The sequence below is a fragment of the Thamnophis sirtalis genome, unplaced genomic scaffold (assembly GCF_051295495.1).
Source record: "Thamnophis sirtalis isolate CommonGarterSnake01/CBP01778 unplaced genomic scaffold, rThaSir2_p1.2 scaffold_10, whole genome shotgun sequence".
NCBI classification, from domain to species: Eukaryota; Metazoa; Chordata; class Lepidosauria; order Squamata; family Natricidae; genus Thamnophis; species Thamnophis sirtalis.
The window spans coordinates 69,135,111-69,156,437 of NW_028261390.1; the positions used below are offsets into that span (position 1 = coordinate 69,135,111).

Here is a 21,327-nt window from a genome sequence, read left to right on the forward strand (position 1 = left end):
AATATATATTTTGTATTTCATTTCCATTTAGGAATCTGGAAAATCACCTGGAAAATCTGGAGCTCAAAAAACACAAGGAGAACCAGAAAGGGGATGTGTCCAGGTGTAGGTAAGGGGGCTCCCTATTAGTTGTGTTCCAGCACTAGAGACTCCTCTCAGCAGCCGTGTGTGTGTGTGTGTGTGTGTGTGTGTGTGTGTGTGTGTGTGTGTGTGCTTGTGTTCGTGTGTGCTTGTGTTTGTGTGTGCTTGTGTGTGTTTATGTGCATGTGCTTGTGTGTGCTTGTGTGTGTGCTTAGGTGTGTGTTTGTGTGTGTTTATGTGCTTGTGCTTATGTGTGTCCTTGTGTATGCTTGTGTGTGTGTTTGTGTGCTTGTGTTTGTGTGTGTTTGTATGTGCTTGTGTGTGTTTATGTGCATATGCTTGTGTGTGCTTAGGTGTGTGCTTAGGTGTGTGTTTGTGTTTGTGTGCTTGTGTGTGTGCTTAGGTGTGTGTTTGTGTGCTTGTGTGTGTTTATGTGCTTGTGCTTGTGTGTGTCCTTGTGTATGCTTGTGTGTGTGCTTATGTGCATGTGCTTGTGTGTGCTTGTGTGTGCTTGTGTGTGTGTGCTTGTGTGAGTCTCTCTCTCTCTCTCTCATTCCGAAGCGGGTGCCAGGTGCGGCCGCCTCCCAGGCTGACAAGCAGCGGGCGGGGGAGGCGGGCAGGCAGGCCGGGAGGGAAGGAGGGGAGGAGGGCGGCCAGCGGCAGCTGGAAGGGCGAGTTTGGCAGCGGGGCGGCTCCCCCTCTGCTGCTCGGCGGCGGCTGCAGGGGGGTAATTAAGCCGCCGGCTGGGGCAGGAGGAGGAGGAGGAGGAGCGGCCGAGCCAGCAGCCGGCCTCGCTCTGCCTCCCGGGGCCGAGCAGGGCAGAGCCGCTGCGTGCCCGACTTGTTTGTGTGCGAAGGAGGCGCCCAGCCCAGCAGGGACTCCAGCCGCGCCCCGGCCCCTGGCTGGGCTGGCGGTGCGCGGAAAGCCTCGCCCCAGCCAGCCGGGGAGACGCCCTGCCTGCTCAGCCGGCTGAGTGATCGGCGCGCCCCTCCCGGACCCTGCCCGCCCGCCTCTCCCCCGCTGCCCTCCCCGCCCTCTAAGTTACCCCGCCGGCCCAGGGAGCCTGGCACAGCCAGCCAGCCGCGCCGGCGATCATGTGACAGCGCTGCCTAGTGCCAGGAGCCCGGGTGGGGGAAAAGAAGGCAGTGCAGGAGGAGGCCAGCCAGAGGCGTCCGGCCCCACCGAGGTGGCCCGCCCGCTGGAGAAAGAGAGAGAGAGAGAGAGAGAGAGAGAACCCGAAGGGAAAAGGCTGACGGAGCTCCCCGCGCCCAAGCCAGCCCCAACAGCGCCAACTTCGCAGGTTGGATGCTTTGACAAGTCAAAGTAAGTCCTGCCGGGGTGGGAGGAGGAGGAGGAGGAAGAAGAAGAAAGAAGTGAGTGGGTGCCAAGAAGGCTCAACGGGTCTGTTACCGGCAGCAAGGGGTCTTGGAGCGCTCGGGAGGAGGGGGAGGAAAAAGAGGGGGATTGCGAAGAAAGGCGCAACGCGTCTGTTAAAAGGGGTCTTAGGGGGCTCGGGGGGGGGGAGAGGGAGGAAGAGGAAGAAAGGGGGGTTGAGAGGAAGGCTCTACGGGTCTGTTACTAAGAGAAAGGGGTCTTGGAGGCCTCGGGAGGAAGAGGAAGAGGAAATGGGGGGGCAAAAAGGCTCAACGGGGCTGTTACCTGGAGCAAGGGGTCTTGGAGACCTTGGGAGGAGGAGGAGGAAGAAGAAGAAGAGGGGGATTGCGAAGAAGGCTCCACGCGTCTGTTAAAAGGGGTCTTGAAGCGCTTGGGAGGAAGAGGATGAAGAAGGGATTGCGAAGAAGGCTCAACGTGTCTATTGCAAGGAGAAGGGGGTCTTGGAGGGCTCTGGAGGAAGAGGAAGATGGGGGGTTGAGAGGAAGTCTCAACGTGTCTGTTAAAAAAAAGAAGGGGGGTCTTGAAGGGCTCGGGGGGAGGAGGAGGAAGAAGGGGGTTGTGAGGAAGGCGCAACGTGTCTGTTACCAGGAGAAAGGGGACGTGGAGCGCTCGGGAGGAAGAAGAAGAAGAAATGGGGGAGGGGGTGCCAAGAAGGCGCAACGTGTCTGTTACCCGGAGAAAAGAGTCTTGGAGCGCTTGGGAAGAGGAGGAGGAGGGAGAAGGGGGGCTGCGAGGAAGGCTCAAGGCGTCTGTTGAAAGGAGCGAGGGGGGTCTTGGAGCGCTCGGGCGGCAGCGGAGCAAGAGGAGCGGTCCGAGAGGGTCCTCGCGATGGGAGAGAAGGCGAGCGCAGCTCTTTATCGACGTGGCGGGCCGGGACAAAAGTGCCACTTGGGTGAAAACCTTGGCAGCTGCAAGAGAGGGAGTGCGGGACATGGGGAGGGGGGGGGTCTCAGGATGGATGGATGGATAGATAGGTAGATAGATAGATAGATAGATAGATAGATAGATAGATAGATAGATAGATAGATAGATAGATAGATAGATAGATAGATAGATAGATAGATAGATAGATAGATAGATAGCCAGCCACCCCCCAGAGCTGGTGGAAACTCCAGAGGAAGGAGGCTTAGAGGAGGGCTGGGGGACCCAGCAGCCTTGCCCCCTTCGGATCTCTGGCCGGAGGGGACACAACGCCTTGCCAATTCCCAGGGATCTCCTCATCTGCGATTGGCTGGGTGGAACTGGGGGTGGTGTGGGAGAGAAAGATCTTTTTAGGGTTCGGGAAATCTCCTTTGTATGCGCTTGTTTCTCCCTTCCTCGTGGAGAGCCGAGGGGAAAGGAAAGGAAAGGCATTGGAACAAAACGCAGAGCTTTTTGCAAAAAAAGAAAAGAAAAGAGGACAGCAATGCTGGATTGTTTGATCCCCTCCCCATTCTTGGGATGGGGGAGGAGAGAGGCTTTATGAGCTTCCTCCCCCCCCCCCCCAATGGGTGACCTGCTTTCTTGACACCCGATGACCCTTTCAATTCCCAGACCGAAGCAACTGGAGAGAAATCCATTTAAATCCTGTGCAGTTCCTGCTTTTGTTCCTCTCTGTACACCCACTAAGATGAGGGTTGTGATTATTTTGAATTTGCAGAGTCCTCCTTATACTGCTAAATAAAGAGGGCATCTGATAGGGAAGGTGTCGGATGTGAAACATTTCTTCTTCTTTTATTTACTTAGAAAATGTCTTTGCCACCCGCTTGTTCAAAACACCCTTAAAGATTTCTGTAGAATATGTGTTTTCATAACAGTACCGTTGGGCCTAGTTTTAGCTCCCTCACTTCAAAAATGATATGTCTTGACATGGAGATACTGTGTTGCGATTTTACTTCTTCCCAGATTTTAAAGCGCGCACACACACACACACTGTGTGTACACATACACCTTTATTTATGGCACCTGCATTGATTTGTATTAAAATGGTGTTACTATTTACATAACACCCCTAGAAATATCAGAACAATGTGCAAATAGTACAACTTTTAAACCTAATTGGAATAGACATCAATATTCGACTTCTGTTTCTCTCTCCAAATATTGCTTTCTGGCTGTTTTAAGAAAAATGTAATACTGCTTATTTGGAAGGCTTGTGAGATGCAGACTTTATAGCTATCATTTGAACCGAACTTAGAATGCCACTTCTTGAATAAATTAAACACTTCCAGGTGACAAAACTTCGAATGTGCTCCCTTTTTGATACAGGCATTTGTGTCAAGCTGGCGGGGGGGGGGGGGGGGGGTAGAGAGAATTCACTCTTTTAAATTATTGTTATCATTTGGCCATTCGTTGTCATTTAAGTTCTTTTTGCATAGCTGTAAATGTCATAGTTTACACCGGGCCCAGGTGCATTTTTCTCCAGTTTTGGGGAAAATGGAAACTTGTATTGGAGTCATTAGCACCTTGAGTCACGTTTTTTAACTTGTAAATATCTGCTGTCATCATAAAGATAGTTTTCAAAACTTGTTGAAATGCTTGACCAATCCTTAACCACTTGATCAAAACTAGGTTCTATCAATCTAATGTTACTATTGTATTTAGGCTCAAGGAAATTATATATTTTGTGTGTGCTTGTGTGGCACCGATGCTTCACCTGACAGCATTAGTGCCACAAGCAGCACACAATACACAAAATATACAATCATCCAAGCGCTTGCCGAAGTGAAGTGGCAAGTTCAGACTTCTGACTTTGGCTTTTCCTGAATGCTATACTGATAAAGAAACTTGACATGGAAATAAACTCGGAGAGTAAGAGCGATTAATAAAGAAAGAAAGCTTATTCTTCAAATCTTACGCCTTTCTTTTTTTACAAGTAGTCAGAACTTACACTCTGACCTGTTATGTGAAGAAAAGTCTATTTTCTTTTCCTGTCTAGATATTCTGCCCCAGATCCTCCCTCCCTTCTAAGTTATAATAACTAGGGCCACTGTTGCTCAGTTTAAGGGTAGTGTAATCTACAAGGCAACGGGTTAGGGGGAAAAACTGGAATATTTCGTTGGGAAAAAAAAGAGACAAACGCATTAATCAAAGGTTACAGTGCTGTGCATATATTTACTTTGGGGTAAGCTGCATTTAGCCCGTTTTGTCTGTGTTCCAAATAAACGTGTACTGTGTATTTGATTGCTTCGGGCCCAACATTTGTCATTATTATTAATTTTAAGAGTTGCAGCCACATAATCTAAGGTGTTTTCCACTTCTAAGTAGCTGAGAAAGTGTGGGCTCCATCGGTAGTCAATGGCGGTGGAGACTGGGGGATTGAAAACTTTGCTCCAGTCGTCGGGTGTCACGTTAAGCTAACACAAAGCGAAGAAAAGTTGTGTGCAGTTCTGCTTAAGGGTGTGTGATGGTTAAACATCAGCCTTGTAGAAACAATGCAGAGTGGAGAGACCACTTTTTAAAAAGGGCTCCGGTGTCCACCCTGGACATGGTGATCTATGGTTTATTGTGACAGAAGTGTATGGAACGTCAAGTGAATATAGAAATGGTATTTGTTCCTAAACGGTGGTTAATCCCTTATTATGCTTTGTTTGAACAGAGCTGGATTCATAACTAGGATGTGTAGTCTTTGATTACGACTCTTTGTTTAGTGACCATTCAAAGTTACGACGGCATTAGGGGGGGAATAATGATTTATGACCGTTTTCCACACTTGGAACTTTTCCAGTGAATCAAAATTTAGACGCTTGGCAACTGGTTCATAATTACGACTGTGGTTGTATCTCTGGGGTCACATGATCCCCTTTGGCGACCTTCTGACAATGGGGGAAGCCAGACTTCTCCACTGCAGTCGTTTGCTTAACAATAGTGATGAGAAAGGCTGTAAAATGGAGCCAAATTCCCTTAGTGGATATTTCACTTAACAATGAAAAGTTTGGCCTCAATTGTGCAGTCCATGACTACCTGTATTTTGAGTCGTGGCTTGTTTCCAGCAAACAAACTGGGAGGAAATGTTGTTTATTGTTCAGTCACAAACCTCAGTGAATTAAAATCCAACAAAGCTTACGAATTTCTCAAACCCAGCTTAGAACACGGGAGAGAAGATGGTTGAATACGTCATATCACTGTGGGTGTAGCTATCACTAAATCCTGTAGTTCATTTACATGATGAGCGAAAGCTTAGTTTAATGTTTCAAGATTTGTTTCTGGTGTTCCCCCACCTATCCATATCCCTTGGATATAGATATAAATGTAAATTTTCAGCACTCAGTTGCCTTTGGCTGATTTCCCCCACAAGCATCATCATATCTGGTGAATACACCATAAGATCCCAGATCTATAAACCAGATGAGAAGTCAGAAAATATCCAGAAGTGGACAGTGCTAATCTGTGGTTATCTTGCAGCTAAGATCTGATGGTGGCATTGCCTATTGATTCCATAATACCATATACTTTGATTGTGGCATTATCCACAGTGAACAGAGATTCTTGAATTGAACAGATTTGCATATAGATGTAATAAAGATAAGCAGAGACAGGACAGCCATTTTCTGAAACGATATAGGGTCCCCCGCTTGAGCCGGGGGTTAGACTAGAAGACCTCCAAGGTACCTTCCAACTCTGCTAGCCCTAAAATAATGCTCTATTTTTTTTTTTTTTTTTAGTTTATTTCATTTGTAAACATAACCGGAATCAAACTCTGCATTCCGACAGCATCATCAAGGCTTTGTTCATTATTTTAGATTTTTTTTTTTAAATTAAGAGTCTCTTAAATATTTGAGCAGCTCGGTACAGGAATGGAGAAGCCCATCTATTGGGGTGGCGTTGCCTCCTGTAGATAGTCCACCCGGTCCCCTCCAGATAGAGACTGTGGTTTGGATTCAGCTTCATTGACCCAACGGCTGTGTTTGTGGTGGGTTTGTTCATGGTGGAAGCCACCTGCCCCCTTCTCTGTAGGACATGAGCGGGAGAGTCAGGAAAGGTCACCTAGATGTTTCTCTGGCCCTTCCTTCCTTCCTTCCTTCCTTCCTTCCTTCCTTCCTTCCTTCCTTCCTTCCTTTCTTTCTTTCTTTCTTTCTTTGTTTCTTTCCAGCCAACAGAGACAGAGACAGAGAGAGAGGGAGAGCCACTAGCACTGTTTCCTGTTCTTTGTTTCAAGGCTGGGCTTTGCGTCACACATTCCAAGTAGCATATGTGTGTTCTTTCCTGTTTCAGGCTGTTTTGTGGTAGATCAGTAGCCCAGACCTGTCCTCTTGTCACTGCCCCAACAACAGTTCAGGCTCCACCCAGCGAATTATCATGTCTCCGCACACTCCAGATTGCTTAAAAAAAAACGCCTGTGTTATGTCACCACCCAAGAGCCAGTCTTAACCTTTTCATTCGCGCACAGGCTGCCACCTTGTTTATTTAGAGTAGAGATTATTTTCTGGGTTGGATTGTTTTTGTTTGAGAGGAGGGGGAGAAAAGGGGTAGATGTGGTGCATATATATATATATATATATATATGTATGTATGTATGTATGTATGTATGTATGTATGTATGTATGTATGTGTATATATATATATATATATATATATATATATATATATATATATATATATATATATATATATATATATATATATATATATATATATATATATATATATATATATATATATATATATATATATATATATATATAAAATGCGGAGAGGTGGTGATATATTTTGGGAAACCAAAGGAAAACCATTCTCTCGTTGACATGCCTGCGTAATTTCTACAGGAACATTCCCCGTGAGTCGATGATGCCATCGACCACCAAAATTTTATTCAAATTTTCTTTTAACCGAGCCACCGGTTCCACAATAAAAGATAAACCTACTTCTCTAAAAGTTTGACAAAGTTTTAGGGTAAGCTTTCTCCCACAAATAGCTGCTAATGGCTTTTGTTCTTTAGGCAATGGCTTCGAGGTTGTTCTTTGTGTTATCGCTCGTATTTTTATCGGTCAACGAGACCGACTAGACAGACGGAAGTTTATTCTGTCTGCCCGTCTGTCTGTCCAGTCGGCCTCCACTTTGCAAGTTTCCCAGTGTCATCAACGTTGACAGAGAATTCAGAGGGATCGGGGCACCTCCTTTCAGCCCCTATATTCATGACACAAGAAAACTGGATTTTGGAATTCAGGATTTGGGGTGGGGGGAGGAATCAAAGGTGTGTCAGAATGAGGAAGGGAATATTTCGATCAGTTCAGATTCTGCCCTGGGCCCTGTCTGTTCATCAGCCCGATGAGATGGTTTAAAAAGCTCGTTTTTCCTAATAACAGAATATTGTACTGGGCTTAGTAACACATTCCTTGTTGAAACAGCGTGGCTGGTCAGATGAGAAACACCACACATTCACAACGAGAGCAAGAGGGCAGAATGTGCTGATGAGGAAGTTCCGAGTGAGAACTTGGAAGTATCTCCATTATTATTTTCGGTGCTGCTAGTAAATGAGCTGAAGATGCATTTTGCAGGCACCACTTCTTCCTCGGACTCTATGACTATTTATAAACAAGCGACACCAAGGAAGACATTTTCAGGCTGAGGCAACATCCCCAGTCAGCTGTAAACCCCTGCTACTGAAATATTAATTTCCTCACCTAGTTTTGTACGAATTCCAAAAAAAAGTAAAACATGCGGAAATTGAACAGGCCCACGCTGCTGCATTTGTGCACTGAAGGAAAGGTTGCAATTCTCTGTGATTTTTTTTCCCCCCCACATCAAAAAATAACTCATTCAAAAGGAAACGACGTTGTTCCATTATTGGACAAGTAACAGCCGAAAGCTTTTTGATAAATAAATGGCTTACATTATTTTGACTTTTTTCTTTGATGTAATAATATTTTACTATTACATCGTCCTGGATTTTTAAGTTTAGTGGCCATCCAATGTTACAACATCACTGAAAAAAGTGATTTAGGAACGTTTTTCATACACCATCCCCGTGGTCACTTGATCCAAATTCAGATGCTTAGCCGTGGACTCACCTTTATGACGGTCGCAATATCCTGAGGTCACATGATCCCGTTTTGCGACTTTCCAACAAGCCAAGTCACTGGGGAAACCAGTTTCATTTAACGACCATGTTACTAACTTAACAACTGCCGCGATTAACAATGATGGACAGAAAGGTCGCAAAATGGGACAAAATTCACTTAACAAAGGTCTCACTTAGTAACCAAAATTTTGGGCTCAATGACAGTGGTGAGTTCAGAACTACCTGTAATATCTTTTATACATCGTGTTGTCCCGGTCCAGAGTAAGAGGTTTACGTGGAGTAGCAGGTGTCTAATATTGACAGGAATTTGAGCGGGTTGTAAGGTGTGTACATGTGCAAGAGAAAAGTCCAGATGGCAGGTGTGGCCACTGGATCACACTGCTGTGTTGTTTCTTTGACCCACAAAGAAGTAAAACTTCCATGACATCCCTGGGGAATCATAGCTAAAGGATGTAATTGAAGGCAGATCAGATTATGGGTGTAGTCTAATAGGGACTGATTCACACACGTGCCAAGGTCTCCGGCTTGCTGCATTCAGTCACATGAAGCTGTGATCAGAGCTGGGTACAAAATTGACCTCAGATTTAACAAGAGTTGTAAGGGACCCTGTAAGGTCATCAAGTCCAACCCCCTGCCCAAGCAAGAGACCTACCCTACACCATATCTGACCGATGGCAGTCCAGGCTCTTCTTGAAAGCTTACAGGGATGAAGCTCCCACAACTTCTCATGTTTGTTAGCCTAATTAATTTGAAGCTTGGGGATTGCCGTACTTCCCCGTTAAAACTTTGTGGTGCAGTTAGCTGGATTTTTTTTCTGGCCATTTATACGATATACTTAAAAAAAAAAATGCCTGGGGAATTCTGTGAGTTGAAATCCACAGGTATTAAAAGTTGCCAAGGTTGGACTAAACCTTGTGCTAAACCACAGTTTGGGCAGTTCACGTTACTTTTAACAGCATTTTGAGTCCTCCTGACTGGCAGATTGCAAGTAAATAAGCAATGTTTAGCCGAAGAGAACTTTGAGCCTAAGTTCACTTGTTTAATCGAACCACAGTGAAACATAATGGTAGTCCAAAAACTGAATGACACAACATGGAAGTAACCCTCAAAAGAAGCAAAATATCTTTTTCTGAATGGTACAAGAGAGACTAGGTAGCATACGGGGTTTGTTGCAGCTTGTTGCTATCTGTGTTTGTAAGCCGGGGTTTCGCAGAAGGGATAGGCAGTCAAGGTATCTATAGCTGATCTTGGGGAAAGGGAGGGAGGGATGGATGGAAGGGAGGGAGGGATGGAAGGGAGGGAGGGAGGAAGGAAGGCAGGCAGGCAGGCAGGCAGGCAGGCAGGCAGGCAGGCAGGCATAATGGGGAAAAGAAGAAACAATGGTAGGAAGGAAGGAAGGAATAGGAAGGGAGAGAGAGAGAGACGAGGGTGGGAGCGAGGAATGGGAGGAAGGAAGAGGATGGGTGGGATGGATGGAAGGAAGGAAAGAAGGAAGGAAGGCAGGCATGGGAAAAAGAAGAAACTGGTGGGAGGGAGGGAAGAAATAGGAAGGGAGGGACAAGAGGGTGGGAGGGATGGGAGGGAGGAAGGAAGGAAGAGGAAGGGAGGTATGGAAAGAATAGGAAGGGAGGGACAAGAGGGTGAGAGGGGGATGGGAGGGAGGGAGGAAGGAAGGCATAATGGGGAAAAGAAGAAACAATGTGGGAGGGAGAGAAGGAAGGAAGGAATAATAGGAAGGGAGGGATGAGAGGGTGGGATGGATGGAAAGAAGGAAGACATGAGGAAAAGAAGGAACAAGGGAGGCAGGGAGGGAGTGATGCAAGGAAGGAAAAAGGCATAATGGAGAAAAGAAGGAACAAGGGAGGGAATTAAGGAGTGATTGGAAAAGGAGATAACATTGCCAACTTAAAAAGAAAGTTTAAAAAAAAAACAACTCCTGAAAATAATACCTACTTGATTTTTTATTTTATTTTTAGTATAAGATGAGACAGACAGAAACATATCCTTGCTGTCAATATTGCGCTAATTTACCTTTCAACAATAAACTAGCGTTTCTGGAGTCCCTACAATCTTTTCCTCAATCTTTCTCAACCTGGCCTACTGAAGACAAGCAGATGACTAGGAAGGTAGACTTGACCAAGATCGCGTCTTCTTCTCCCAAACTTGGAATGCTTGCCAATTCCAGCTCACCTGAAACACGAGTAGAAAACCATATTTGTTCGGTCTCTTTCGTGTGAGATCGAAAGTCCAGTTGACCAGCCTAGTTGGACTTTGCCTCTTACACAAACAGGATCTTGAAAATATTGGGGCAGCTGTTTTTGCACGACTGCAGTAAGTTGCAAAAAGCCTTTTTCTCATAACATTTCACGACAGGTCGTCCTGGATTTTTACGTCTACTGACCGATCAAGTTACAATGCCCATGAAAAAAAGTGATTTACGAACGTTTCCCACACACTCACGATCGTTATGACATCCCCAGGGTCACGTGATCCAAATTCAGATGCTTAGCCACCGACTTCGTATTTATGACGGTTGCGTCAGTCTCCTGTCTTAATGGGATCCTCTTCTGCGACCTTCTGACGAGCCAAGTCATTGGAGAAGCCGGATCCACTTAATAACCATGTTATTATATGGTTATCTCAAGACCTAAAATGGACACCTAACATCAAAAACGTCATCATAAAAGCACAACAAAGGATGTTCTTTCTGTGCCAACTCAAAGTGCCCACGGAGCTGCTGATTCTCTTCTACAGAGGAATTATTGAGTCTGTCATCTGCACCTCTATAACTGTCTGGTTTGGCTCTGCAACCCAACAAGACAGAGGCAGATTTCAACGGATAATCAGAACTGCATAAAAAACAATTACTGCCAATCTGCCTTCCATAGAGGACCTGGACACTGCACGGGTCAAAAAGAGGGCTGTGAAAATATATACGGACCCCTCACCTCGTGGACATAAATTGTTTCAACTCCTACCCTCAAAATGACGCTATAGGGCACACCAGAACAACTAGACACAAGGACAGTTTTTCCCTGAATGCCATCACTCTGCTAAACAAATAATTCCCTCAGTATTGTCCAACTATTCACTAAGGCTACATTACTATTACTATTAGTCTTCTCATCGTTCCTATCACCCATCTCCTCCCACTTATAACTGCAGGACTGTAACTTTGTTGCTTGTACCCTTATGATTTGATTGTTTCCTAGTATGATCTTAATTGCTTATTTGTACCCTATGACTATCATTAAGTATTGTACCTTATGATTCTTGACGAATGTATCTTGTCTTTTTATGTGCACCAAAGACAACTTCTTTGTGTCCAATCACACTTGGCCAATGAAGAATTCTATTCTATTCTATTCTATTCTTAACTTAATTGCAGTGAGTAACTTAACAAATGTGGCAAGAGAAATCGTACAATGGGTCAAGGCTCGCTTAACAAATTTCTCACTTAGCGACATACATTTTAGGGTCCATTATGGTCATAAGATGAGGACTACTTGTATCCGTTATCAGCAAAGCTGTTGTAAACCATGGGACTCTGCAAATAGTCATAAGTGTGATCACATAAGCAACTGTCCATCAGATTTCAGAATCAGGTGATAAATACCTTCGCAGACGTCTGTTGTAATTTTGGTCTCTAAGCGGCTGGTTATAGGTTGAGGACTTTCCATGTGCCAGTATAAAATGTATTTCTTTCATGACTCTGAAATTTGTCTTGTCACTTTTGCACTGACACTTCTCTTTTGAGATAATGTTGATTCTGTCATTTAGGGGGACCTGAATGTGAAGATTTCTTGTTTTTCATTAACTGTTGCTAATTTTAAAAAAAGATTTATCATTTCTGTGATTCAAATGAATGCGTGTTGCGGAGAGACTGGCCCAAAAGATATTGAATGTATTCTTCCCATTAATATTGATAATGATTATATTACGAATCCCATTCAAGCATAAAGGGCAAAATCCTATTTAGGTTTCGCCTTCAAATAAAATTGCTTTGAAAAAAAATATCTGGCAATTTTCATAAATACAGATAGTCCTCAACTTACGACATTTCTGTTGCTGAGAGAGAGGTTTGTTAAGTGAGTTTTATCCCAGTTTACAACCTTTCTTGACACAGTTGTTAAGTGAATCACTGCAGTTGTTAAAAATTAGCAACACGGTTGTTAAGTGAATCTGGTCGCAAAAGGTGATCACATGCCCCGGGACCCTGCAGCTGTCAATTGCCAAGCATTTGAATTTTAATCATGTGACCATGGGAATGCTGCCGTGGCCGTAAGGGTGAGGAAAGGTCATAAATCACTTTTTCAGTGCCGTTGGTTCTTTGAATGGTCACTAAGTGAACTGTCATAAGCTGAGAGTCACCTGTATTGTATAAACTTTTGTCAAAGGGATAAATTATGGATACTACATAAAGGTATGTAAAGCAGGCGAATTTTATGAAAGTTAAGTACATTTGAATTTAACGAGAGATTTGGGTATCTCTGCGATACTCGTTTGCCTTCCGATTGTGGCCAGACTGTGTTTTCCACTGCTATGTTCCGGTGAATCATAAAAAGATGGTGTATTTCTGCTAACCATCTTGGTTGGATTTAAGCTGTAAATCAGTGTTTTATTGTAACGTTAATGCTCTTAGTCAGAGGAAGTGCTTTATGAAGAGAGAGATTCTCTGCAGCCAACACGGAAGTGTTTTCATTCCAAAGATGTAGTTGGTTCGAGTCCATAATTTGATATTTGGCAGGGACTCTCGGAGGAATCAATATAAATCTTCTCTATGCGAAGTTTTCATCCGTGACCAGACTTCCCTTATATAGGGTTTATAATAGCCATTGTTTATAGGATCCAAGAAGAGCCAACATAACAGTTATAGGAACAAAACACACAGCTACTGCTGGGGATTTTAAATTCAAAGATTAGTCATAAGTAAGGCTTGTAAAAAGGGATGTTTATTACAAGCGGCTTCATAGCTTAAGCATTCTAGTCTCTTTGGGGGGGGAATATTCTGAGTTCAGTGCATCGTTTTTTTAAAAAATTCATCATCTTCTTTCTTGTCTCTTGTTTCGTCTTTGTTTTTTTCATTATCGGTACATTGCCTCTTTTCGGATTTTCCCATCTTACTCATATCAAGAGCAGGAAATTTTGTTCAGTTTCTGACTTTAGGAGACTCTGTCGGCGTGAATGAATGTGAAGCACCTGCTTGTTCTGACCTAGGCTTCCTGAGAGAGGATAAATCACAATCTTAGGTGCAAAAACCGCTCTTTTATTTATACAGCTGTGAATGATGGTCATCCACAGCCCTCAAGGCTTCACAAAGAGTCTGTGAAGATTCCGACAGATGTCTGCTCGAGTTGCCACCGTCTTTCAGGGGAATGCTGATAAAAACCAACCTTATCTCCCAGGGAATGCTCCAGAGAATAAGTTGCCATATGCAGAGCAAGGCCAAACTTAGCACAGAGTCAAACAGAACTTGTCAAAGCGTCAACTGACCAGATGAACTAATTGCTTCCTGCAAAAGTTCACTTCCCGTTCGCTCCTCTTTTATGTCTTATGGGAGGGGCCAATCATCTCCAAGCCTTACTCCCAAGTCGACCCTGTTTTCTTAGTTGTTCTTGCCTTCTGGCAGCTCTGCACATGCACACACTGGGAACAGGCTCCCGCTGTTCTTCTGCCTTGCTGATGTCAGACTCCAAAGGCAGCACATAACTACCAGATGGCCTTGGTCCCATCTCTGCCTCCGACGCAGAGCCCTCGTCCAAGCCTTCCCCAGACCCCAGGATTGGCCCATGTTGCTCCCCAACCTCCTCACTGTTGGACTCTGCGACCAGCTCCGCAGGCTGCTGGCAGACCAGAACACTGCCACTCGAAACCCTTCTTCTGTATCGAGCTTTGCGATATCCACCGTTGACATAAATAGGGAATTCATGAAGTTGCTAGGATTGGAAGCTGTCTTTTCAGCCAGAGTTATCTGATGAACTTTGATTGTGTCTGGTTATAAAATGAAATTGTGGTGGAAGGATGAAATTGGCTACAAGGAAGCTAGGAGGAGGGATCGGAGTCCTGTCCTTTGTAATTAAACCTTCTTTTGTAAGTGTGATGCATGCATACAACCCACGTAAAAGAAGGCCGGGCTTCGGTGGCACAGTTGTTGCAGCTGTCATCTTGTGTCGTTGTTGTTGTTGTTTTGACCTCCCCCTGCTCCCTTGGAGGCCTCTGCTCCTGGCATTTTCTGCCGTGGTCTATTTTCATTAGCTTGAAATGTGTATCTCTAAATTAAAGGGATGGGTTAATATGAACGATTATTGTTCTAGGTGGGACGCAGTGGCTCAGTGGCTAAGACGCTGAGCTTGTCGATCAGAAAGGTCGGCAGTTCTGTGGTTTGAATCCCTAGTGCCGTGTAACGGAGTGAGCTCCTGTGACTTGTCCCAGCTTCTGCCAACCTAGCAGTTCGAAAGCACGTAAAAATGCAAGTAGAAAAATAGGAACCACCTTTGGTGGGAAGGTAACAGTGTTCTGTGCGCCTTCAGCATTTAGTCATACCAGCCACATGACCACGGAGACGTCTTTGGACAGCGCTGGCTCTTTGGCTTCAAAACAGAGATGAGCACTGCCCCCTAGAGACGGGAACATATTTACGAGGGGAACTTTTACCTTTATCATTCTAGGAAACACAAATCTGTAATTTTGTATTACTTATTGAACGATCGCTGTCTAATATTCAGTTGTGCTAAAGTTGTATTATCCTAAAATGTGAATCTAGATAATCCTCAACTTACAACCGTTCGTTGAGTGACCGTTGATGTAGCTGTTTCACACTTACGACTCTTGCAAAATCCCCACGATCACACAATCAAAATTCAGACGCTCGGCAGCTGACTCGTACTTATGACTGTTGCAGTGTCCCAGGGTCATGTGATTACCCCTTTTGCGACCTTCTGAACAGCCAACTCAACGAGGAAATCCAGATTCACTTAACAACTGGGTTACTAACTTAACAACTGCAGTGATTCGCTTAACAACTGTGGCAAGAGAGGCCGTAAAATGGGGCAAGATTCATTCAAATGTCTCACTTGGCAGCAGAACCTTTGGGCTCAATTGTGGTCATAAGTTGAGGACTACTTCCACATTGGATATTAATGTTTCCGGATCCTGTTCCAACATTGGAGAATTTTGTTAGGGGAACCTCAGCTTGGCGTGTTGTAAAATCTCTCATGTGTCTTCCATGGATCTCCATACATGGAAGGTCATTAGAAGGCATGATGATGTCGTGTCTACCATGACATCCTCACATAAATGATGCAAATTTTGTGATTTCCATCGGTTGCATTGGGACAATTACGATGATAATAATGTACATGATCCCACTGACCTCACAACAGATAGCTGGGTCTTCTCAGGTCCCTACATTTGAGGAGTTACTATTTAATTAGCCCAGACTTGGGACATTATTTCCTCTAAAAAGAGCCAAGGTGGCGCAGTGGTTAAATGCAGCACTGCAGGCTACTGCTAGATCAGCAGGTCAGCGGTTCAAATCTCACCGGCTCAGGGTTGACTCAGCCTTCCATCCTTCCGAGGTGGGTAAAATGAGGACCCAGATTGTTGGGGGCAATATGCTGACTCTCTGTAAACCGCTTAGAGAGGCCTGAAAGGCCTATGAAGCGGTATATAAGTCTACTGCTATTGCTATATTGCTATTGAATGCTAGAACAGAACAGAATAACAGAGTTGGGAAGGGACCTTAGAGGTCTTCTAGTCCAACCACTGCTCAGGCATAGGAAACCCTATACCAGTGATGGCAAACCTTTTTTGGCTGCCATGCCAAAAGTGGGGGGAGCACAGGGGGGGTCGTGCTCTGGCGTGCCACACCCATAATGATATGCATGCGCATGCCCAAGCATGCGTGTGTGCAATCAGAGACACACACACACCGGCGTTTGCCGCTGTTTTTTCACCTTCCCCATGCTCCAAAAGCTTTTTAAGAGCCTGGGGAGGGCAAAAGCAGCTTCCCTGCCCCCCCGCCCCCCCCGGAGCTTCCCTGAAGCCTCCAGAGGGCAAAAAATGGACCTACAGGGAAGCCGGAAGTTCAGGAATGGTGATTTCCGATTTGTCCTTAGGGCTGATTTTCGACCTCCAGAGACTTCAGTGAAGCCTCCTGAAGGCCCCTGAAGGCTCCGGACAGCGAAAATTAGCCCTACGGACAAACCAGAAGCCACCATTCTTGAATTTCCAGTTTGCCCGTAGGGCCGGTTTTTCACACTTTGGAGGCTTGAGCCTCGCATGAACAAATGGTTCCGTGTGCCGCCTGTGGCATGTGTACCATAGGTTCACCATCACAGCCCTATACTGTACCATTTCAGATAAATGGTTGTCCAGTCTTGTCTTAAAAACTTCCAGTGTTGTAGCATTCACAACTTCTGGAGGCAAGTTGTTCCACTGATTAATTGTTCTAATTCTCAGGAAATGTGTCCTTAGTTCTAAGTTGCTTCTCTCCTTGATTAGTTTCCACCCATTGCTTCTTATCCTACCCTCAGGTGCCTTGGAGAATAGCTTGACTCCCTCTTCTTTGTGGCAACCCCTGAGATATTGGAACACTGCTATCATGTCTCCCCTAGTCCTTCTTTTCATTAAACTAGACATACCCAGTTCCTGCAACAGTTCTTCATATGTTTTATCCTCCAGTCCCCTAATCCTCTTCGTTGCTCTTCTCTGCGCTCTTTCTAGAGTCTCCACATCTTTTTTTACATTGTGGCAACCAAAACTGGATGCCGTCTTCCAAGTGTGGCCTTACCAAGGCCTTATATCATGCTTATCAAAACTAATAATTGATTGTGATGTTGAAAGACAGCCACTTTACTCTATTTTGCATTGCTACAGGAAAAATGGCATTTGGAAGCTCACTTCCATGGATCTTAATCTGACCTGACTTGCAGTTTTATACTTAGGGACTGAGAGAAGAGAAATTATGTTTGGGTGAAAATCTCTCCAATCAGTGCATTCAGCCCAGGTGGAAAGATAAATGTGTTGTAGTAGGAAGAAAAAAGAGGAAGAAGGGGCACAGTGCTCAGTGGTGAAGACGCTGAGCTTGTTGATCAGAAAGGTTGGCAGTTCGTGGTTCGAATCCCTAGTGCCACATAACAGAGTGAGCTCCCGTTACTTATCCTAGCTTCTGCCAACCTAGCAATTCGAAAGCACGTAAAAAATGCAAGTAGAAAAATAGGGACCACTTTTGGTGGGAAGGTAACAGCGTTCCATGCGCCTTCGGTGTTGAGTCATGCCGGTCACATAACCACGGACAGCACTGGCTCTTCGGCTTTGAAACGGAGATGAGCAGCGTCCCCTAGAGTGAGGAATGACTAGTACATATGGGGAACCTTTACCTTTGCCTTAGGAAGATAAGAGCTGGTAAGACTTTGAACAAGAAAATCACTAATGTGGAAAGGTTGAGGTACTCTGGTTAAATACTCAGACTATTGATTCTTTAGAGGAAAAGACACAAAAGATATATATATATATATAGTGTCACAACCCCTGATATGCCCCAATTATGGGAGGAAGCTAACTGCTTCCATTCTCTGTCCATCGGCTCGTCACAAGAGACCATCCAGACAGAAAGCCCAATATTTTACTGTTGCCTTTGTTACATTTGTGTAGTATTTGTGCTGATAAATAAATAAAGGGAGACTAGTATAGATCTATTTCAAGCTATTTAGCTCTCATCGGTTCAAATCCCAGTAAGGGTATGGCTAGCTGATGAGAGCTAAATAGCTTGAAATAGATCTATACTAGTCTCCCTTTATTTATTTATCAGCACAAATACTACATACATATATATTTAGTGACTGTTTCAAGTTAGCGCAGCACCGAAAAAATTGACTTATGATGGCTTTTCACACTTCTTGGCAGCATCTCCATGGTCAAATGATCGAAATTGGGATACTTGGCAACTGGGTTCCTATTTATGACGGTTGCAGCGTCCTGGGGTCACGTGGTCCCCTATTGTGACCTTCTGACAAACAAAGTCGATGAGGGGGGGATCAAGATTCTCTTAACGACCAGGTTACTAACTGAAGAAGTGCAAAAGATGTAGCAACTGTGGTTAACGGAGGCCGTAAAATGGGGCAAAACTCAACAAATGTCTCACTTCACAACATAAATTTTGGGCTCGGTTGTGGTCATAAGTCGAGGACTGTTTATATATCCCAATGCAAAGGGTTTAAGAGACTTGTATGCCATGCAGGGCATGGATACCCGTTTGTTTAATGGAGACGGCTCTTTTCAGTTCAAGAACCACCTTGCATAAAACATAGATTTTCACATCTAAAAATTGCTTTAACAACAGGAAAGAGACTTATCTGTGTGGTGGGGGGGGAGGGGGGGCATAAGCCAGTTTTTGCTTTTAAATTTTTTTGCAGTGTAGTCCAATATATTCCATTTGCTTGATTTCATTCCCAAAGGGGAAGGCAGAAGAGAATTAGTACCTGCTGGGAACATTTTTCTTTCTTTCTCTAAAGTGTTTATTTTTACCTTAACTATATACAGAGGTATTTCTCTTCCATTTTTCATTTTAACAAAAGTATTGGCTACCATGTCTGTCTTCAGCCTTCTAGCTATTTCATATGAATTCCAGAGATGAAATGTTGTTGTTAGTTGCGAATTGGTGTCCGACCCATTGTGACCCCATGGACAACGTTCCTCCAGGCCTTCCTGTCCTCTACCATCCTCCGGAGTCGAGTTAAACTCACACTGATTGTTTCGGTGACTCCATCCAGTCCTCCATTGTTCCCAGCATGAGGCTCTTCTCCAGGGAGTCCTTCCTTCTCATCAAAAGTATTTGAGTTTCCTCTTCAGGATCTGACCTTCTAAAGAGCAGTTAGGGTTGATCTCCTCTACGACTGACCGGTTGGATGGCCTTGCAGTCCAAGGGACTCAATGCAGGAGTCTTCTCCAGCACCAGAGTCCAAAGGCCTCCATTCTTTGCGGCTCAGCCTTGCAACTGGGAAAACCATAGCCTTGACTATATGCACTTTAGTTGGCAGGGTGATGTCTCTGCTTTATAGTATGCTGTCTAGATTTGCCATAGCTTTCCTCCCCATAGACAAAATATCTCATCTCAAACATAATGCTAAATGTTAGCAATATCTCCAGGATTGCTGTATTCCTAAAACACCAGTAGCCCCGCTTGAAATTGGAATGAATTTTATTGTTTACAAATACATGATGTGTGAGGTTTCCTATCTTGCTTATGGATGAAAGCAAAGGAAAACCTTCTGGCATGCATGTACCAGCCAGCTGGTCTTCGGATCTCTTGGTGCTTCCACACAGGCGCATGCACACGTGTTCAGCTTTGGGCACTCGGTGATGAAAAAGTTCACCTTCACTGATCTAGACTGTCATATTCCCATGAAAATTTCTCCATATGTTCCAGCAACGAAACCCCTCCATGCACCTTGCCTATAAATCCCGACTACTAATATACGTCACCTCTGTTTGTTTGAATATCTGTTTTGAATCAAAATCTTTTAATTAATTGATTAAAGCAGTTCTTTCTTCTCTGCTTTGAAGGGGGGGGGAACCCCTATACCATTCCATAAACAGGTAGTCCTCAACTTAAAACCACAATTGAGCCCAAAATTTCTGTGGTTCAGTGAGACATTTAAGTGAATTTTGACCCATTTTATGACCTTTCTTGCCAGAGTTGTTAAGTGAACCACTGAAGTTAGTAATACAATCGTTAAGTGAATCTGGTTCTGCTTGTCAAAAGGGGATCACATGACCTTGGGACACAGCAGCAGTCATAAGTAAGAACCCGTTGCCATGCATCTGAATTTTGATCACACCACCCCGCGGCTGCTGCAAAGGCTGTAAGTGTGAAAAATGGTCATAAGTCACTTTTTTTTAGTGCCATCGTAACTCCGAACTAGGCCACTAAAGGAACGGTTGAAAGTTGAGAACTATCTGTACTTCATTTGCTTTTAAATGTCTGCTTTTTAAATCTTGTTCTCTTTCCTGGCTGTTTTTCTCTCTGAAAGCTGAAGCTTAAGACAGGAAGTCAGATAACTTTCTGTTCTGATAAGGAATTCTTTGTCTCTCAGAACTGGCCGGAGCTCTTAGCCATTTTAACTTGGAAGATTTTTGTTTGCTTACTTACTAACTTGATTTATAAACTGTGCTAGGCTAAAATGACTCCAAGAGACTTATTTCCCCATCTTTCAGTAGGAAAGTTAAAAGAGAAAAACGGGGGGACAGTATTAACCACATAATCATTAAGAGTTACTGTTGGAATTTCATGGATTTTATACAACTAGTGATATTCAGTAGAGAGAGAGATATTCTTCAATCAGTAGATGGCAGTGTTTATAAGTTTGCAGTTGCATCTATGGTATAAGCTAGTGTTCCCTCTGAATAAGATTTCCTGCTTCCTTCTGGCAGTTAAGGAGAAAACCACATGTGGATTGTGCACTGTCTGTTCTGTTGGGCTATATGCAGAATTTCTAACAGTTGTAACTAAAATTCTTCTGCATTTGCAGATCTATCACCTTTTCAACAATTTCCCTTAAAAAGGGGAGATTGCAGACAGGAAAATATTTACCTACTGTTGTTGAGCTGAGCAATGGCTTCTTGAGAAGAAACCATCCCAGCTTTGTCTTCAAAACAGACAAGGCCACCTCCTCTCTCACATATGTGTTCAGCTCCTGAACCAGTTTCCTTTACCTCCCTCAAGATATTCACCTGTCAGGAAGGACAGAGGTCTAAATCACAGGTGGCAGAACTAACCCCAAAAAAGAATCTTGTTCAAAATCTGGCACCAAAGATCAGGTCCAGATGTGAAAGTCCAAATAAACTGATTT

General features: G+C 44.2%; 1 protein-coding gene across 1 annotated transcript in view; it reads left to right on the top strand.

Annotated features, from left to right (window-relative positions):
- Positions 1-1,143: 1,143 nt before the first annotated feature.
- The window catches only part of KLF3 (KLF transcription factor 3), a 35,759-nt gene continuing 15,575 nt past the window's right edge, over positions 1,144-21,327 (top strand). The window contains exon 1 of the mRNA XM_087724807.1: positions 1,144-1,404. The gene's annotated coding sequence lies outside the window, so the exon portion shown is untranslated. The remainder of the gene's footprint in view (positions 1,405-21,327) is intronic.